Here is a 19429-nt window from a genome sequence, read left to right on the forward strand (position 1 = left end):
GTCTGCAGTATTTGTAATATTGTGTTCTGTCATTCCCGATTCCTGAGGCGAGCTGTTGCCGACCAATCGATCGATAACGCTTCCCTGTTCACTACCTGTTTCACTGCCTACACCATTGTTTGCCGCCCGCTCCATTTCCCTATGCGCAATTACCAAATTACTACTTTGAACATTAGTTAATTCATTACTCTGCGGCGCTAACACACTGCTTTCGTCTTCACTGTCATTTCTCAGTTTACTTTGGAGCCTAGTATTACGTTTTTCACACGCCATAATTGTCACAATATTTCACACGATAACACAGAAAAGCACAATTTGAAGAGCAAAATAAAATAACATAGCAATGGAAATAATGTCTACTTAATTGCCAGCGCAGCTGCGAAATACTTGGTGCAAATCTACATGCATGCCAGAACTGTTTTACTGTACAACAATGAAAAACTACAACTACAAAGGAAATTCTCTCTATGATTACGCGCTATCAATAAACAAAATCTACACTAATTACACAAACTGCAAGAAAAAATCAGAAGATTCCAGTGAGGAATCCTCGGCTAAGGGTCGACATATGAAACGTCCCCTTTGAACAATTATACAAGACTGTCCTTAAACTGACACACAATATTTTGTTAGCGCAACGCAATCTGACTTTCAAAATTCCCTACAAAAGAATGGCCCTGACTAACATTAAACTATACCTTTCACAAATCACTTACCTCACAAAAATCTTCGCTGCTCAAGCTACTGCAATACAGCGAGCGCCACTACTGCCAGCTAAATAAAAGATTCAAACTATGGAAGGCACTAACTACTGATAGGGATAGTTAGCAAATGAAAGATATTAATAGAGAACAAACAATGTATTTACCTTGATATCATCATATATAAATATAGCAGTTCATGACAAATTTCAAAACTCCGCCATCTCTCTCCCCACATCCACCACTGCTGGCGGCTCACCTCCAACTGCGCAACGCTACGCGCTGTTCACAGCCAGCTGCCTAACACTACAATGGCGAGTATTACAACAATGCAAAGCAGCCACAGACTGCACACAGCACAGCCAGTGATTTTCATATTGAGCGCTACGTAACGTTGCCAATAAGAAAACATAAACAGCCTACTTACATAGAGAAAACATAAACAGCCTACTTACAGAAGTTGTGCTATCTATCTGAGTCTGACCGATGAGCGATTGTACTGGCTCAGGAAATGAAAGATTTGCCGGGTATTCCAGGAATTCCGTGGATAGTGTCCTCAGCACGTGGCTAGAGCAAGGTAAACACACGACCAGGCGCTGTGGCGTTGTTGGGCAACTCCTCATTAAATATGTCGTACTTCGTGGGCTAGGTGGACTGGTAAAACAGATCAGACACGAACTGTGGCGGAACTAACATCAGACTTTAATGCTGGGCAGAGTACAAGTGTGTCTGAACACACAGTAGCCAGAACACTCCTAACGATGCAGCCGACACCCATGAATTTGCCAGTGTCAACACAACGACTTCGGCAGCTACGACTGAAATGGGCACCTGGCCTTCGGCAATGGACGACGGCACAGTGGCAGAGCCTTGCATGGTCCGATTAATCCCGATACCTTCTGCGTCATGCCGATGGGAGGGCGCAAATCCGTCGTCTTCCAGGGAAACAGCTCCTTGACACCCTATACTGCAGGACAGAGGCAAACTGGCGGAGGTTCCATGATGCTCTCGAGAACAACGTGGGCGTCCATGGGACTACATAAGCTCGTGCAAGGCACCATGTCGGCTAAAGAGTATCGTACACTGGCTGCAGACCACGTACTCGCGTTCATGACAGTCATGTTTCTCGGTGGCACTGACTGTTTTCAACAAGATAATGCGCTATTTTACAAGGCCAAGAGTGTGATGGAGTGGTTCGAGGAACACAGTGACGAATTCCAATTGATGTGCTGACCTCACAGCTCGCTAGATCTTAACACTGTCGGACATATCTATGATGAGACTGAAAGTGGCGTCAGAGTCGCACTCTCCTCGTAATTTACGGGAATTAGCTGACTTCCGAATGTGAATGAGGTGCCAACTCCCTCCAGCGATTTACCAAGGCCTCGTAGCTTCCATGCCAAGACGTGTCGCCACTGTTATCCCTGCCAGAGGTGGACATTGTGGCTATATGTAGATGGTCATAGTGTTCTGTATGAACAGTGTAAATCTGAATATACACTCCTGGAAATTGAAATAAGAACACCGTGAATTCATTGTCCCAGGAACGGGAAACTTTATTGACACATTCCTGGGGTCAGATACATCACATGATCACACTGACAGAACCACAGGCACATAGACACAGGCAACAGAGCATGCACAATGTCGGCACTAGTACAGTGTATAGCCACCTTTCGCAGCAATGCAGGCTGCTATTCTCCCATGGAGACGATCGTAGAGATGCTGGTTGTAGTCCTGTGGAACGGCTTGCCATGCCATTTCCACCTGGCGCCTCAGTTGGACCAGCGTTCGTGCTGGACGTGCAGACCGCGTGAGACGACGCTTCATCCAGTCCCAAACATGCTCAATGGGGGACAGATCCGGAGATCTTGCTGGCCAGGGTAGTTGACTTACACCTTCTAGAGCACGTTGGGTGGCACGGGATACATGCGGACGTGCATTGTCCTTTTGAAACAGCAAGTTCCCTTGCCGGTCTAGGAATGGTAGAACGATGGGTTCGATGACGGTTTGGATGTACCGTGCACTATTCAGTGTCCCCTCGACGATCACCAGTGGTGTGCGGCTAGTGTAGGAGATCGCTCCCCACACCATGATGCCGGGTGTTGGCCCTATGTGCCTCGGTCGTATGCAGTCCTGATTGTGGCGCTCACCTGCACGGCGCCACACACGCATACGACCATCATTGGCACCAAGGCAGAAGCGACTCTCATCGCTGAAGACGACACGTCTCCATTCGTCCCTCCATTCACGCCTGTCGCGACACCACTGGAGGCGGGCTGCACGATGTTGGGGCGTGAGCGGAAGACGGCCTAACGGTGTGCGGGACCGTAGCCCAGCTTCATGGAGACGGTTGCGAATGGTCCTCGCTGATACCCCAGGAGCAACAGTGTCCCTAATTTGCTGGGAAGTGGCGGTGCGGTCCACTACCGCACTGCGTAGGATCCTATGGTCTTGGCGTGCATCCGTGCGTCGCTGCGGTCCGGTCCCAGGTCGACGGGCACGTGCACCTTCCGCCGACCACTGGCGACAACATCGATGTACTGTGGAGACCTCACGCCCCACGTGTTGAGCAATTCGGCGGTACGTCCACCCGGCCTCCCGCATGTCCACTATACGCCGTCGCTCAAAGTCCGTCAACTGCACGTACGGTTCACGTCCACGCTGTCGCGGCATGCTACCAGTGTTAAAGACTGCGATGGAGCTCCGTATGCCACGGCAAACTGGCTGACACTGACGGCAGCGGTGCACAAATGCTGCGCAGCTAGCGCCATTCGACGGCCAACACCACGGTTCCTGGTGTGTCCGCTGTGCCGTGCGTGTGATCATTGCTTGTACAGCCCTCTCGCAGTGTCCGGAGCAAGTATGGTGGGTCTGACACACCGGTGTCAATGTGTTCTTTTTTCCATTTCCAGGAGTGTATATATGTCTGCATCACTGCTCTGTAATTGACGCTTAAGTGCCTGGCAGAAGGTTTATCGAATCCCTTTACAGTATTTCTCTACTGCTCTACTCTCGAACAGCGTGAGGGAAAAACGAACTCTTCAGTCTTTCCTTGTAAGTTCTGATTTGTCTTATTTCATTACGATGATAATTTCTTCCTTCGTAGGTGGGTGTCAAATATTTTACATTCGGAGGAGAAAGTTAGTGATTGAAACTTCGTGAGAAGATCTCTCTTTATCTTAATGATTGGGAGACCAACTCGCGTATCCTTTCGTCCACTGTTTCGTAATAGTACAAAACAAACTGCCCTTCTTTGAGTTTTTTTATGTCCTCTGTCAAATCAATCTGTTAAGGATGCCATACAGCACAGAAATATTCTAGAAGAGAATGGACAAGCATAGTGAACGCAGTCCGTTTTGTCGATTTGTTGCTATTGTATATTTATGCCGATTCTGGGCCAAAGACCATATTGGATTAAAAATTCCAGGCTATAAACCCAGAATCTAATTAGGCAGTAGTTCCCAACCAAATCTCATTTGCCTGTATAGAAAAAATCAACATCTCATTTTATCATTTATAAATTTAGAAATCTAGTAAATTTTATTCTTTATAAATGAGAACCATCAAACCTCATTTGCCTATACCAAGAATAAACAAATTTTCATTTTCTCGCTTAGGAATTTACAAATTTAACAAATTTTATTCTTTGCCTATACCGAAAATACCGAATTCTGATTTATTTAAAAAACAACAATCCAATAAATTTTCTCTTAATAAATAAGATCTGCTAAACCTTAGCAATCTCGTCCATCGATTAAAATTTGAATTAAAAAACCTAAAGGTACATTTTAACCATAAACGTTTCAATGAAATAAAAGTCAATTTTCATTCTATATAAATACAACCAAAAGAAAAGGAACAAAGTTGAGTTATTTGAAAACTTAGAAAATTTTAGTGGAGGAAAGTATGGATTAAGTTATAGAGATTTAGAAAATGATGGTAAAGAAAACGTTTATTCAAATGTAACTAGACACGACGTTATGGAATTTATTGGTTATTTTCATAAGAAAGAATTGAAGAAAGAAATAAAGAAGAGAGATCTGAAATACAAAACTATAAAAACTTTAAACAATTTGTAAAACAGAAAATTTGAAGAATTATACCAAACTTAATAAACAAAAATTAATTGATGTGATTCTTCAGTTTGTCCCGGCGTATTTGTTGCTCGAACAGTCCACGGGTATATTGCCAGTTCATAGTGTCCAACGGGCACAATATTTTGGCGCTCAGACATGTCGCCATCGTCAGGTGCGCTGACGAACTGAGCTCCTGAGGGCGGGCGGCCGATTTAAATCCCCTCCTCCAGCGGGCCGCTCTCCTCACTGTCCGCGCCCGCTCCCCGGCGGTCGCGAAGACGTGGGCGTCGGAATCTGTGCGAATTTCGATAGCCGCCCTTATAACTCCGTCCCAATATTTAGACGTCTGAGCCAGGATCTTGGTACGCTCATAATCCATCTCGTGTTTCTCGGACAAACAGTGCTCCGCAACCGCCGACTTATTTGGATATTTCAGTCGAGTGTGCCTTTGATGTTCTCGGCAACGATCTTCGATGGTGCGTATTGTTTGTCCGATATAAGTCTTCCCACACTCACGGGGAATTTGGTATATGCCGGCCTTCCTCAAACCGAGGTCATCTTTTACACTTCCCAGTAATTCTCGTGTTTTATTGGGCGGGCAGAAGGCGGTTTTAACTCGGCGTTTCTTTAATATACGGCCGATTTTCCCCGATAGTAGCCTGATGTCGGACTGGTCCAAATATTTTCTTGAGGACCTTCTTTTCAAATGTAAGCAGTCGGTTAAGGTCTTGTTTTGGAGTGCTCCAGGTTTGGGAACCATAAAGTCCTACTGGCATTATTATTGTGTTATACAATCACAGCTTTAGTTGTCGAGAGACACCTCTACATTTTAATATAGTGTCCAGAGGGCGATAGCATCTGTTTCCCGCCTGCAGTCGTGCTTTTATCTCTGCTTCAGGTGATGTTACTTCTGTAAAAATTGATCCAAGATATTTGAACTCTTTCACATGTTTATACCTGGTGTGGTTGACAATTACATTTTGAGAGTTTTGGATCGTTCTTCTTATGGTCAAATACTAATTTGTAGACCGATCCTTGCTGCCAATAACTCCAAGGTCTGGATACTTCTTTTCAGATCTTCTTGTGAGCATGCTAATAGAACAATGTCGTCAGCATAGGCCAGATATGTAATGTTTCCATTGCCAATTTGAATGCCCTGGAAGGTGTCTTTGTTGAAATGTCACATTATCTTTTCAAGAGCCAGAGTGAAGAGGACAGGTGGATAGCCCATCTCCTTGGCGTAATCCTGCTACGACTTGGAAGCTTTCTGTCATTTTATTGCCTACCTTAACCTTAAGTTTTGTGTCATTTGGGCATACCTCTAAAAGTTTGACCAATTTCTTTGGCATGCCAAAGTCTACCATAGTTCTAATCAAGTTAGGCTTATAGGCTTACCGAGGAGAATGGACGCTTAAAGGACACATTTTATTTCATATTTCGAAATGTCACTGAATGATGCCATTTTTTTCAAACACATGTCCTTTGACGCCGAAACTTCATTCCTAACCAACGAAGAGGTTACGAAGCTTCTGTAAATGATAGTTGACTACACTAGCTTCTCTCGAACATACGCTTGTGATAAAGATGCAAAAAAAACACGTAAATATACATCATATTTTGGGAAATATTTCCACAGATATCATCTAAAGTAAGGAACAACCGCGTTATGAACAACAGTCGACTGGAGTTACATTTACAAAATATTATAAGTGCAAATTTCTGCGCAGTGAATTGAGTTGTGTTTATTAAATTTTTCTTCTGAATATTTATTTTTACTCGTATCACCTGTGGTCGAAATTCGACCAACTGACCCAGTGGACCTGATCTGTGATGTAAAACGTCATCTATCTCTTATTAATACACTCACGTAAAACTGTGAAATTTTAACCTCAGCAAATGCTGTAGTGTAATTACGAGTATTCTTGAAATAATTCTTTGATTTTTCATTACTTTTTTTAATATTTAGAATGAGTTGTTGACACAGTGAGCTGAAAAATAAATTTTACATTAACGACGGAAACTTAACTTATAACAACGCAAAGTGAATGCAGCTGGGCAATTATAACCCTCAAAATTATTTGGTATTACGTTCAGTGCACATTTAAACGCATCATTCAGAACTACTATACGATTGATCAACGTCCACATTATTATTATTATTTTCTCTGTGCAAAAATTGCCTCTCCAGCTCTTCGTTTTCCAGTCGGACCCGTTAATGTTCCTCTTCGAGGCGTGCACTAAAACAATACAGTTTCCATATAATAGGGGAAGACTTAGAAACTGAAAATTAGGAACACTTAGAATTTGTGGTGGCAGCGACAAACGAGCAAGTTAATTCTGTGTACTCTTAGACAAAATTAAGGGCAGAACGACGCTAATAAACAACGTTTGTTGTCCCCGACGATTCCGTAACTAAATTTAGTTTACCATTGATGATAACAAGAACGAAGTAGCAGTTGTAGCATTGTAGCTGCCCTTTATGCGTGTATTGCTGCAAATGAACCATATGCAACATTTAAATATGAAAGTGCCAAGAATTAGATTTTGCGAAACATTGTTATTTTCGTGTGCCATTTTCACAATAGCACCTGATAGGTACGCTTGGTAGAAGTTGGTAGCAACTTGAAAGACAGAGGAAAACTCTTGAAATGTTTAAAAAAATGGGTGTGACCTCCTAAGGGACCAAACTGCTCAGATCATCGGGCCCTAGACTTACGCACTAGTTGAACTAACTTATGCTAACAACAACACACACACCAGTGCCCGAAGGAGGACTCGAACCTCCGATGGGAGGGTCCATGCAATCCGTTGCATGATGCCTCAAACCGCATTGCCACTCCGCGCGGCGGGAAACTTTTCTATTTTCTCACATATACATGTCCACTTCCTTTTACCGCTCTTAATGGCTATGTACATACACCTTTTGAATTGTATAAGTTGCGTTGGCCTCCTTGTATGATTAATTTAAAAAATCAGCTCATAAATTTTCGATGTTCAGGTATTAATATCGTGATCGTACACATTACACTTACTTTCTCTAAGTAAAATTTGTCTGTCTTGCTCTGCATCTTTCACTCCGACATGTTAGTGTACTCCTTCTAGCCATAGCCTAAAACAAACACAGATTCGGTGTAATAAGGAAGGACGGCCGGTGTGGTCGCGCGGTTCTAGGCGCTTCAGTCTGGAACCGCGCGACTGCTATGGTCGCAGGTTCGAATCCTGCCTCGGGCATGGATGTGTGTGATGTCCTTAGGTTAGTAAGGTTTAAGTAGTTCTAAGTTTTAGGGGACTGACGACCTCAGATGCTAAGTCCCATAGTGGTCTGAGCCATTTGAACCATTTGAAATAATGAAAGTCAAAAGTAACAGTTATTCAAATTGAAGAAATTAAAAATTAGGAACGTACTTCAAATTCTCCGGCAACGGCAGCAAATGAACACAGTTACTTTTACAGAAAAATAAATGAAATATAAATCTTAATTTACAGACTTCGTTAGTACAATTGTATTGATTTCGACCGCTTATCATTGATCTAGCAGTTGTCGCATTGTTGCTGCCCGGTATGTGTGTGTTACTGTAAATAAATCAAATACACACGAATGTCCCTAGAATGCGATTCCATGAAACATTGTTTCTTCCGTCTGTCATTTCTGCAGTGGCACCAGATCGGTACACAGTGCAGAAGTTGGTAGCACTTCAGTTGCCACTGCTCGCGTGTTGGATATTTTAAATTCGAGAGAAGGTATCATCAGAGTTATGAATATAGTAAAGTCTACTTCCTTTTACCACTATTAACGGCTACCTGCATACGTGATTTTGTCTTTGTGCACATCTATGGCGAAGTCTCTTTCGATCTATATAAGTTTCATTAGCCTCCTTGTGTAATTAATATTAAAAATCGGTACTTCAGTTTTCGCGTTCACGTGTGATGATATACTGACAATGTGGAGATCTGAGACATGACCAACCCTTTCGGTTCATACCTTGCAGGTCGCTTGTGTACAACATGAATTGAAAATTTTGGTGCAATACATGCACAATTTTAAGAAAATCACTCCAAAATTTCATTTACTCAAAATTAAACATTTTTCATCATCCGCAAAACCACATTTTTCTAAAAATCGAGGAAAGAAACTTTCACAACTGCCGCTTATTCAGCTATAAGACAACAACCACCAGTCAACGAAGGAGTCGCTGGTGTAGGGATCGTGGCGTCTGGTTGGAGAGTAGTCTAGCGCGATTTTCGAATGCTTGCTGTGATTTATTTCTTTTTTTGTTTTGCAGATTTTTTCCAAATAGAAATTGATGGGAACAGGAAGGTTAATTCATAAAACAATAAGAAATAACAACGAGGTAGGCAAATAAATTTCTCAAACGACATTACCTACGAAAGACTTAAAAATCTAGTCTCGGTCGCCTTACAACGGCTCTTTCACTCACTCTGTTACGTGTCCTTACTTCCCTTCGAACTAGTACGTGGATGGTATATGTCGTGTAAACACTCGATGCAGATACACTCGCGACAGCAAGAACATTTAATGATTCGACGAAAAACAGACATGGTTTACACTTAAAATATTTCTTTTCCGGGAAGTGATTTCGATGCATACCACACATACGATAACATCGCCTGAAAAATCGGTGCTGACAGTTGATCGTAAATCATGCCATGAATAGTTATTACATCCGCGCTGCTGGGCAATTCCCACTGGTTTTCCATAAGCATATTCCAATTTTGGAGCCCCGAAATAAAATTCTGTCCCGCGTCTAACTGTAAACGAGCGTCACACAGTTGCGTCTCTCTGTGGTCCATCGTGAAGAATTCGCAGCAGTACTACTCGGAACTGCTTTTATACAACGAGGATCAAAGGATTTTGAGAAATTTTTCTGCCTACCTTGTTGTAATTTCTTATTGACTTACTGTTCTTATCAACTCTCCTATTCTTACGAATTTCGATAAGAGACGAAAAACGTTCAAATAAAGGAAATACAGAATGCGTTAGGAGTCGGGACAGGGAACATGACCGAGCGAGGTGGCGCAGTGGTTAGACACTGGACTCGCATTTGGGAGGACGACGGTTCAATCCCGCGTCCGGCCATCCTGATTTAGGTTTTCCGTGATTTCCCAAAATCGCTCCAGGTAAATGTCGGGATGGTTCCTTTCAAAGGGCACGGCCGACTTCCTTCCCCGTCCTTCCCTAATCCGATGAGACCGATCACCTCGATGTCTGGTCTCCTTCTCCGAAACAACCAACCAACCAGGGAACATGTGGGTCCTCATCACCATTTCATCATCATCAACACACGGGTCGCCGAAATGTCGTCAAATAGAAGGTCTTGCATCAGTAGACCAAATATCCCGGCTGGGGTTTTCCGACCAATAACGCCACAAGCACATTTCATTTCCTTTCTAGCGCACGGTTTCATAAACGGCAGTAGTGAGACTTCATTTTCTCGATTTCAAGGAACTATGCGTTCACGGGCTCCATCACACATGTTGATGAAAAATGCTCAGTTTTCAGTTATCTGTCGATTACGAGTCGACTTAAATTTAGTGGTGATTTTCTAATAAGGGAGGAGGTGTTGAGCCAGAATATCTTAGATTCTTTCATTGTAGGTTGTACGCAAGCGACCTACCAAAAGTGAGACGAATCACTTGGCCGTATCTAATACCTCCCCCTTGTGAGTGTTATAAAAGCTGTATTTTTGACATTAATGTTAGACTTTCTATTAAATTAAGCGAAAAAATACCGTCTCGTCCCAGAAAACGGTAGACGTCGTTTATCTAACTGAATTTTATCGGTTTTGGCGAAGTCAAATGAAGCCACTCAGTTAACTGTTGATTTTGCCTGTTGTGTGATACAGATATCTTGTGTGTGGTGGTGAGAGGAGACAAATCTTCTCCATCTTGTCGATAGTGGTCAGAAAACGCTCATCCACCTCACGCTCTTCACTGTTGTTCACTAAGTATTTTCGGTACTTAGATTGCACTCTGTTTCCGCTATCCGAACTTTTTCGTGACAATCGTCGACTAGATCACAGGCGTTGGTCGTCTTGTTCACGTTTTCACCTGGCTGTATATGTGGCCGCCCACGTCATTCTACGTCATTCTCAGTAAAGTACACACACTTTTAAAGTGTCGTTTGCATTTTCTAACCTTGCCTCTAAGTGGTGTCCGCAGAAATTCTTCCAAACGAGGGCAAAATTCTGAAATGACCATTTCTGATGTATCCGATTCGCTGAGTTTCTAAACGTGCCGCATCCCAGGAGTCAAATTTGGCAAGAAGTATACAAAACGAATTGTACCTCAAATGGGTGATCGTTACGCAAAAATTATTTTTTAAGATAGGTAACTTTGATGTCCAAACAGTAGACATATCCAAACGTATATGTAGTCTGCATCTTTTTTGTTATTCACATGAATATCGATTACATATTTATGATTCCAGTACCTAATATTTCATCTTCTTGCGAATAAATCCAACGAGTCATGAAATAAAGATAGAAAAATATCAACAAATAAACTATTTATATTCCTATAATGTGGCATCTGAAACAGAAAAAAACTCAGAACGATTCAGAAAATCCTGTTGGACATCACCATGAATAACCTACATGAAAAGTCCTCGAAGTGAAGGAACAGGATGTAAACTTTGAAAAAAAAAAAAAAGCTTATTAGACTTCATGTTATCTGCAACCCTTTCTTTGGGTGCTAAACATGTCTGATCATATTAATGGATATATTTCATCACTTTCGTGATGAATATTTTTCAGTATTTACTGACCAAACTAAAACTGAACAAAATGTGTTTCGGAAACGACGTTTGTTGCTTGTTTAAGTAAAGTGTAGCCTAGGATCTGTAGCCAACTACGTGAACACAAGAAATCTACCAAAATAACCCTCAAACTGAGCAGTAGAATCTGCTGTTAACAGTCTAGGACACAACCAAAAATTGAGAAGCTCCCAATCCATGAAAAAGACTTCTCGACATTAAAATTTTACACTTTCCCTCTCTTCTAACGCGTAGAACAGGATTTTCCATTTCAGATGATTAAATACAGATGCCTGTGTTTTTCCGAGTCTTCTGCGATAGTTGTGCCATACAAATCTGAATCTAGAGTCTTCAAAACATCGTTTCTCTTCTCAACTATCGTTGAGTGCAACAATGGTTGGGGGCTTTCCTGAGGAAGCTGGGAACAAATGACAGGTTTGTCTACTGCTACCATGCTTAGGTTACACTGGAATCCACGCTTCAGGGTACTGAATCGATTCCTTTCTGCAGCTCGACAAGGTGTGTATGAGGCAGGAAGAGATAGATGTGACACTATATCAGAAGTGTTCAGTAAACGTACGCATTCATCTTGACTGCAGAATAGCGTCGAAACTGCCACCGCATAAAAGAATCAGCAAAATTGCAGATGACCGGCATCAAAAGCATGAATATTTATAGAAAATTAGTCACTGCTAAGTCACACTATTTCCCGTCGCCCTCAGCAATGTTAACTACGCAGTTTAGTAGAGTTACACACAACCATTGCTAGAAACTGGTGACAGTCGTGTACTGAATGAAAAGCCCGTAGCCCAGATTGGAGGAGATGGAAACTGGTCCCCTTGCGGGAGCCTGTTTTTGCCTTCCATTATTTCTGTAGCCCCACAACGTAGGTAACACTCCACATGATATGGAGCAGATGTAAAGAGTTTTGCACACAAAAGTGGCGGGAGCAGCAACTTTCGAAGGCATTGCTCCTCTGTTTCACTCCTACAATAAAACGACTACTGAATCAAAATTGTGACTTTCATGGCTTCGTAAACAATCACCTGAGAGCGCTGTATTCGTGAAATTCGCGTAACTTTGATCCGAATGAACATTCAAATACCGTGATTTCACGTATGACCAAGCTGCAAGCTCTCTTCGGCGCTTTGTCGCCTGCTCTGACCCAGCGCTTGACGCTCCGGTATTTCCTGAAAGGCATCTCGAAATACCGCCATAGAGGCTGCCGCGGTGGTGCTCTTGGATTCCGCTGCTTGAAATTAACGTTAGACTTCCGAAAAATTGTTTATACTATTCGTCCCAATTGTTGACAAATTGCCTCTTGGCTTCTCTCTCGGGAAGACGTGGATCCATGAGCTATTCACTCACTGTGACAGATCAGTTTAAATGTAGAGGTCGTCAATCACTTTCGGATAGCCATTTGAAAACTCTACACAACGCCGCCAAACTCTTCCAGTTTCCTTATGTTGTAACTGTCTTTCATTTAAAATAGTCCAGTGTGTGCTGCGTGTTATGGTAGGTGTAGTAATAAAATGATTTACACTGTGCAACGTCTAGTTTTCTGCGAGAGGCAATGGATCAGAACATGTTAATTTCGGTTTAGAACCTGACACAGACCTTGAAGAAGTGGCAGAAAAAAAATAAAATGTATGGCAGTGTACAAATCGTATTATAGTAGAAAAAAACAATGTTTCAAACAATGACACAGGGGAATAGGGATCGAATCTTATGACGTACAGTATAGACAGTGTGATACAGTCATCCTCCTACAGTATAGCCGATGAAACTGTTAATTGGTCTGTGCAGTGGACCGATACCTGTACAGGGTGAGAAGTATTCAAACCTACAAACTCTGGAAGGTTGTAGGGGACACCGAAACAAATATTTTTCCCTAATGTCATTTTTTCCTATGAGGATTATTTAAACCGGTGGAGGCTGTATTACGCTCTTCAGTTGTTACAGGCCGTATTATGATCTTCAGTTGTTAGAGGCCGTATTACGCTCTTCAGTTGTAGGAAACTGCTGTCCACCAGTGTAGTAGTGCATTGTCTCTGTTTACCATTGGAGCGGTACACCTGGAGTGAGTACACTGATATGGTTGGTGCGTACTACGTAGCGCACCACAACGGACGAGCTGCACAGCGGGTTTATCAACAATAACATCCTAATCGCCGTATTCCACATCATACGACCTTTGCTGCTGTGTACCAACGTCTGTGTGAGACCGGGTCATTTAGCAGATTACCTGGACAGGGACACCGACGCACGGTAAGAACGCTGCAATTTGAGGAAGCTGTCTTGCAGCATGTGAAGGGGCATCCTTCAATCAGCACTCGTGCAATTGCACGTAACATGGGGACGAATCAGACGAATGTAAGAACAGTCCTTCGAGAGCAATTGTTACGCCCATTTCACTTACAGCGTGTCCACAACCTGGAACCAGTTGATTATCCACCCAGAGCACAGTTTTCGCAGTGGTACCTGGAACAGTGTGAAATGCATCCTACATTTCCACCCTCTGTGTTGTTTACCACGGAAGCAACGTTTGGGCATGATAGAGTATTCAACATGCACAATTCGCATGTTTGGAGTGAGGGTAACCCACATGTCACAGTTACTAGCGCTCATCAAGTGTGGCTCTTCGTTAATGTGTGGGCTGGTGTTGTTGGGGACTGTTTAATTGGGCCGTATCTGCTACATAGGTCATTAAATGGAATTTTCTCGCCAGAGCATTGCCAAAATTGCTGAAAAACGTCCCGCTCCCTACAAGACAACGCATGTGGTTCCAACATGATGGGGCACCGGCACATTTCAGTCATCGTGTATGTCGATTCCTGGACCGACGGTTCCCAGAAACGTGGATTACCAGGGGCAGTGTGTTTGTTGGTTTAATTAATTTGCCGCCAGAGAAAACTCGCTCTGCCGGTTTAAATACTCCTTATATGATAAAATGACATTAGGGAAAAATATTTGTTTTGATGTCCCCTACAACCTCCCAGAGTTTGTCGGTTTAAATACTTTTCACCCTGTATATTTAATAGGATCTTCACATGTGCCCAAAGCTGGCAAACATGCAGTATTTCTTTTCGATATAGAGGAGGAGAGATATGCGGTAAAAATGTTATCGCATTCTGTATCGGATGAAGTTAATGGAGCATTTATAGTTCGTAATTTTTCTCTGGTGGATGGAACAGAACAACGATTGTAGAATGTTGTGGTGATAGACGTGAATGGGCCCTGAGGGATGTAGATTTGTAGTACCTGCTTGTAGTTTGGAGAAGCACCACAACACAGTAGCAAAATCCACATACTTCCCCCACTTGCCATACTGTCTTTTATACTACCTTGTGTTGCAGGAGCAGGCTTCGTTTCTGTTGAATGGTCAAAACACAGTTCTGTCGCAGTAACTCAGCTTCACCTGTTTCTACATGGGTTGTAGAAGGTGGTAGATATAGCTTTCTCCGACTTCTACTCAGTTCCGACATACATTGGAACAATCACATGCGCAAAGCTGCAGGGACAGTAGCACCGAGTCTGAGACGTAGTTGCAAGATGCGTAGGGGCTACCTAAAACCATGTTGGAATTGTACTGTAGGAGATAGATTCGAGAAAGGTGGTTCGTTTCGAGGTATGAGAGTCACTGTAATCATTAGAGGAATTCTCCATATTATCCAGCGCAGGAATGGCGTTGAATGGAAAGACCTGATTCCAAATCATAGACATCAATTCTAGCAGATAGCCTAACTCTAGAGATCTGGAAATCTAGTGTACATTTCTTATGACCTTAATCAGCACACCATCTACTACTGTTTGTGATCCCTCTCAATCAGTCATCGCCTATAACTCAGCGGATATATCGAAGAACCTCTGACATGATATCAAGACAGAATACCTTACAAATACTGGAGAAATATATAGTGGCGGTGGCTTGAGGGGGTTTCGAATAGCGGTTTCATACCACATTCTTTAGCCGAATCACTTTCAAAATTCAGCAATTTTATGACGAGGTTGTATTGTGGGCTACCTGTAACCGGACTGGTGGTCTTATAATCTGCACTCCTACGATCACTGTCTCGGTATTTGTCTGGAAAAACCACGCGATTCGTCGGTAATGCCATACGTGAATTTATATAGCCGGTATAGATTTTAACATGGGTACTTGTGTGCACATGTAGAACGAATACCGCTTGTGACAGTAACATACAGAAGCTGTTGGGATCGGGTTTTTTAACCTCTGATGGTTTGCAAGACTATTAAACATCTCTTCCTAAGAAAGGGTGGTGGCATTCACAAGAAAAACTTATCAGACATGTCCACTCATACTTGATTTTCGGTCTGTATCATTTCGTATCGCCAGCGATCAGTTATTGACAAAGTATTAGTAGTAGGGGGGGTGGGGGGGGGAAGGGGCGTTATAGGTTTGCCTTGAGCATCAGGTTTGTAAAGTATCTGTTTGTGTTACGACATGTGCAAAGGAAATGACTATGTCCATTCGTAAGGAAGGTATGGATTAGACGTTGAGTACTGTAATAGCAAAGGGAGGACTACCGGTATGTCAGTCATAAGAATGGTACTGATATTTCTATTTCCAGAACCACAGCCATCAACAGGGTGTATTTCCTGTTCTTCACTCATTGTCGAACGTTGTTCAAGTGAGAGCGCAACCATAACATTTAGTTGTAGGTACAGGGATAAGATATACATTCGACAGATTTGTCAGGATGATGGTTTTACTCGTGTGTGCTCGGTGTGCAGCGCCGGTGACCTGTGCGGGCACGATTCACGTTTTCTGTTAACTGTAGGACCTGTCAGAATGGAGGGGCCTGTTGGTGTGTAGGAATGTAGATGACATAACCATATTGTCCTCTAGGCGACCGAATAGCGAACTATTACTTAGTATGTGTTGGATAGCTTTCGTGATCACGTGGAAATTTGAGAATATTGAATATGGAGGAGTGCTTGCGCTGCACCATTATTCCCTCCCATGTAAATTGCTCAGTTGACTGCTTCCGCACATTTCGTGCCTTTATTTAGTTAAGAGAAGATCGATTGTGGTGTGGGCATCTAGCATGTCAAAGACACGTTTGCCTGTTCTCTAGACATGAGAAACACCTTACTTGACCTCGCAAATTATAGGGCTGATTTGGAGTTTGCTACATCACTGACAATCATATTTGCGAGTGGAAACATTAGTTTCCTCTATTTCTTTTTTCGAGTTTCCATGAAAATGTTTTTCTTGGCGTGACAAGTTTCTGGTTAGTCAGTGGTTTACAGCATGCCTCAACTAGCTAAAATTGTGGGTTAGTAGAGAAATAATTTCCAGTCTATATCTTCGGAATTGTCTTGCGTGAGCGATCAGTAGGATATTACTGTGTGCTTGATATCGAGAAGTACCGCGAAAATGGTATAATATTATGAGAAAATGCATGTGTTCTTGTAATCCCAGAGGCCGGAGATGGGTGTAGATAAGCAAGCAAGCAAGCAGGTTTGGACCAGAAACAGTAACTCGTTTGTGCCATGGGGGAACGAGCCTAAATTTGCAGAACAAGTCAGAGAGTGACTTTGGTTGGCTGAGGGTGTTCTGGTCACCCATTGGGAGTGAACGACCGTGTGCCTCACAGGGAAATATCTACCGTTGCGAGGAGAGTATATGGTGCTGTCTGTCTTCACGGTAAATGAACAAATGCTGTAAGAGGGCTGATTTCATATGGCAGCTGGATGCGAATTGTACATTTACTACATCGACACAGTATGCAGTGATATATTTCTGTGTTGGAGATCTGTTTCTCACTCTAATATTCGAGCTCCTGTCCACAGTGGGAGAGCAGTGTAATTGAGTAAGAGTCTTTCCATATTTGATGATATGCAGGCCACTTTGCAGAGTTTAATTGTCAGTGCAATATGGTGATCTGTACAATGTACAATCATAATGCTCTGTTCATTCACAAGACATCCTTTGTGCCAGAACATAGGAGCATCTTCTACAAACTGATTCGAACAAGATGGAGGGATGACATGCAGAATATCCATCTCTGATGGGGATGCCGTAAGTCATCCGCCTCTGTGGCATTAGGACATCTCCAGACTGTAGCTGTAGGATACCAAAAAATTCGAAATTTTTTCTCTGCTGTAAGACAGTGCTTCGAATTCTGTTTGTGTAATTGTTGTTCTGATTCCCCCCCCCCCGACTGTCCTTATAAAATGCTCTCTTTCCAGGTAACAAGAACTCTTTTATGATTAACGATGTTTTTACAAGTGTGCACAGGCTTTTAGTGGTGAAAACGATTTACGTTTCTGAGATGTATATTGACAACAGGACGAACATTTTGCATGATGCATCAGTCATGCTGGGTACGCGTGAACGACTAGACACAGCTCGCATGTTGTGTTAGAATCGTTAGGAACAGTGCACCCTGTGCCATTCTGTGACATCAGTATCCATAGGTATCGTGTCAGCAATGGTAAACACACATGCTGCCCAGAGGCAATTGGCATATGGGACCAGCTTGATCATGTTTGGAGTTCTGTGATGTCAGAATAACACTCAAAGAACTCTGTATAACAGTAAATAGGCGTACTGTACGTAGCAGTGGTGTGAGAGCGATGGCTTTTTCTGGCTTGTGTCTGGCAGCAGCGTGCGTCAGCGTCGACGTGCATGCACCCTTTCAGTGTCTTGGCTCTGCAAATAGGTCTTCACCCCCATCTGGTCTGGTCAGTGATGGCATCTAGGTAAACACGTATTTCGAGAGGAATTTCTCAAATGTGAAGTATGAAAGGGATGCCGCCGCCTCATACTTGAGGGTCCTGAACTGGCACCGGTGCATGTCTTGGCAACTGACGACTGCATCACTTTGCAGGGGCTGTCGGTGCATCCTGACTTCTGGAAACATGCAGTAGCCTCCTGTGTGGTCCATGATGGAGAGGGGGCTGGTGGGTGGTGTCTGCACACTTTGTGTTTGTGTCTTTTGTATTATTTTGTGAGCAGGTGTGTAGGCTGGGCTGTGCGTTATTTGGACAATTTACGAGTTTATTGCGTGTCTGCCAGCACATTAGTGTACTGCATTACTTAGGAAGAGTTTACAGGTCTGTAGGTTGTGTTGCATGTTTCAGATCACGTGTTCGTATCAGTGTGATGAATATACTATCTAAAATCCATCTCTAAATAAATTATTCCAAAATAAATAACCTACACTTCTTCTTCTCTCCAGCAGTGCAGTGCAGGCTGAGTCATTTTCCTCTCCAGACAGTCATCTTGGGTTATGTCACAGAACGGATGACATTGCCCTCTGGTGGCAGCACTGTGTACTAGATCGGTAGGACTCCAGACGCCATAGTGACCAGTTTCCCTCCATTTTCCTCACCATCTTGGATTGTGTTTCTGAACGGACAACAGTGCCCTCTGATGGCAGTACAGTGTACTAGGTCATTTTGACTCTGGAACTCATGGCAACCACACTTGATAGTGATACTACCTCTAACTGTTTGAATAAATAGTGCATGCAAAATGAAGACTTATGTCCAGCACATGTCGAGTCGTCCTCCTGCCAATCCCTAGAAGATGTTGCCTTTCTTTACCACCAAAATTCGAACTTCTCACCAGTTCCTTGGAAGAGGTGGAGGTTGGATGACTTATTTTAGTGGAGGTAGCCCCAGTGACCTGTCTTCCCACCATTTTCTTAGGTTAGTAGAGGTGTGTTGCATTGCCCTGATGGAATTTGAACTTCCCACCATTTTCGGCGGAGGGAAGGGGAGGTGGTGTTACACTAGTGGAGGTAGTTCAATTGACCTATCTTCCCACAAAAAGCCGCTATCTTGGATGTCACAGCCGCTATCTTGGATGACGTCATCGCTGCCACCTTGGATACATCTGCAACATT

This window comes from Schistocerca serialis, chromosome 6 (assembly GCF_023864345.2).
Source record: "Schistocerca serialis cubense isolate TAMUIC-IGC-003099 chromosome 6, iqSchSeri2.2, whole genome shotgun sequence".
In the NCBI taxonomy this organism is placed as follows: Eukaryota; Metazoa; Arthropoda; class Insecta; order Orthoptera; family Acrididae; genus Schistocerca; species Schistocerca serialis.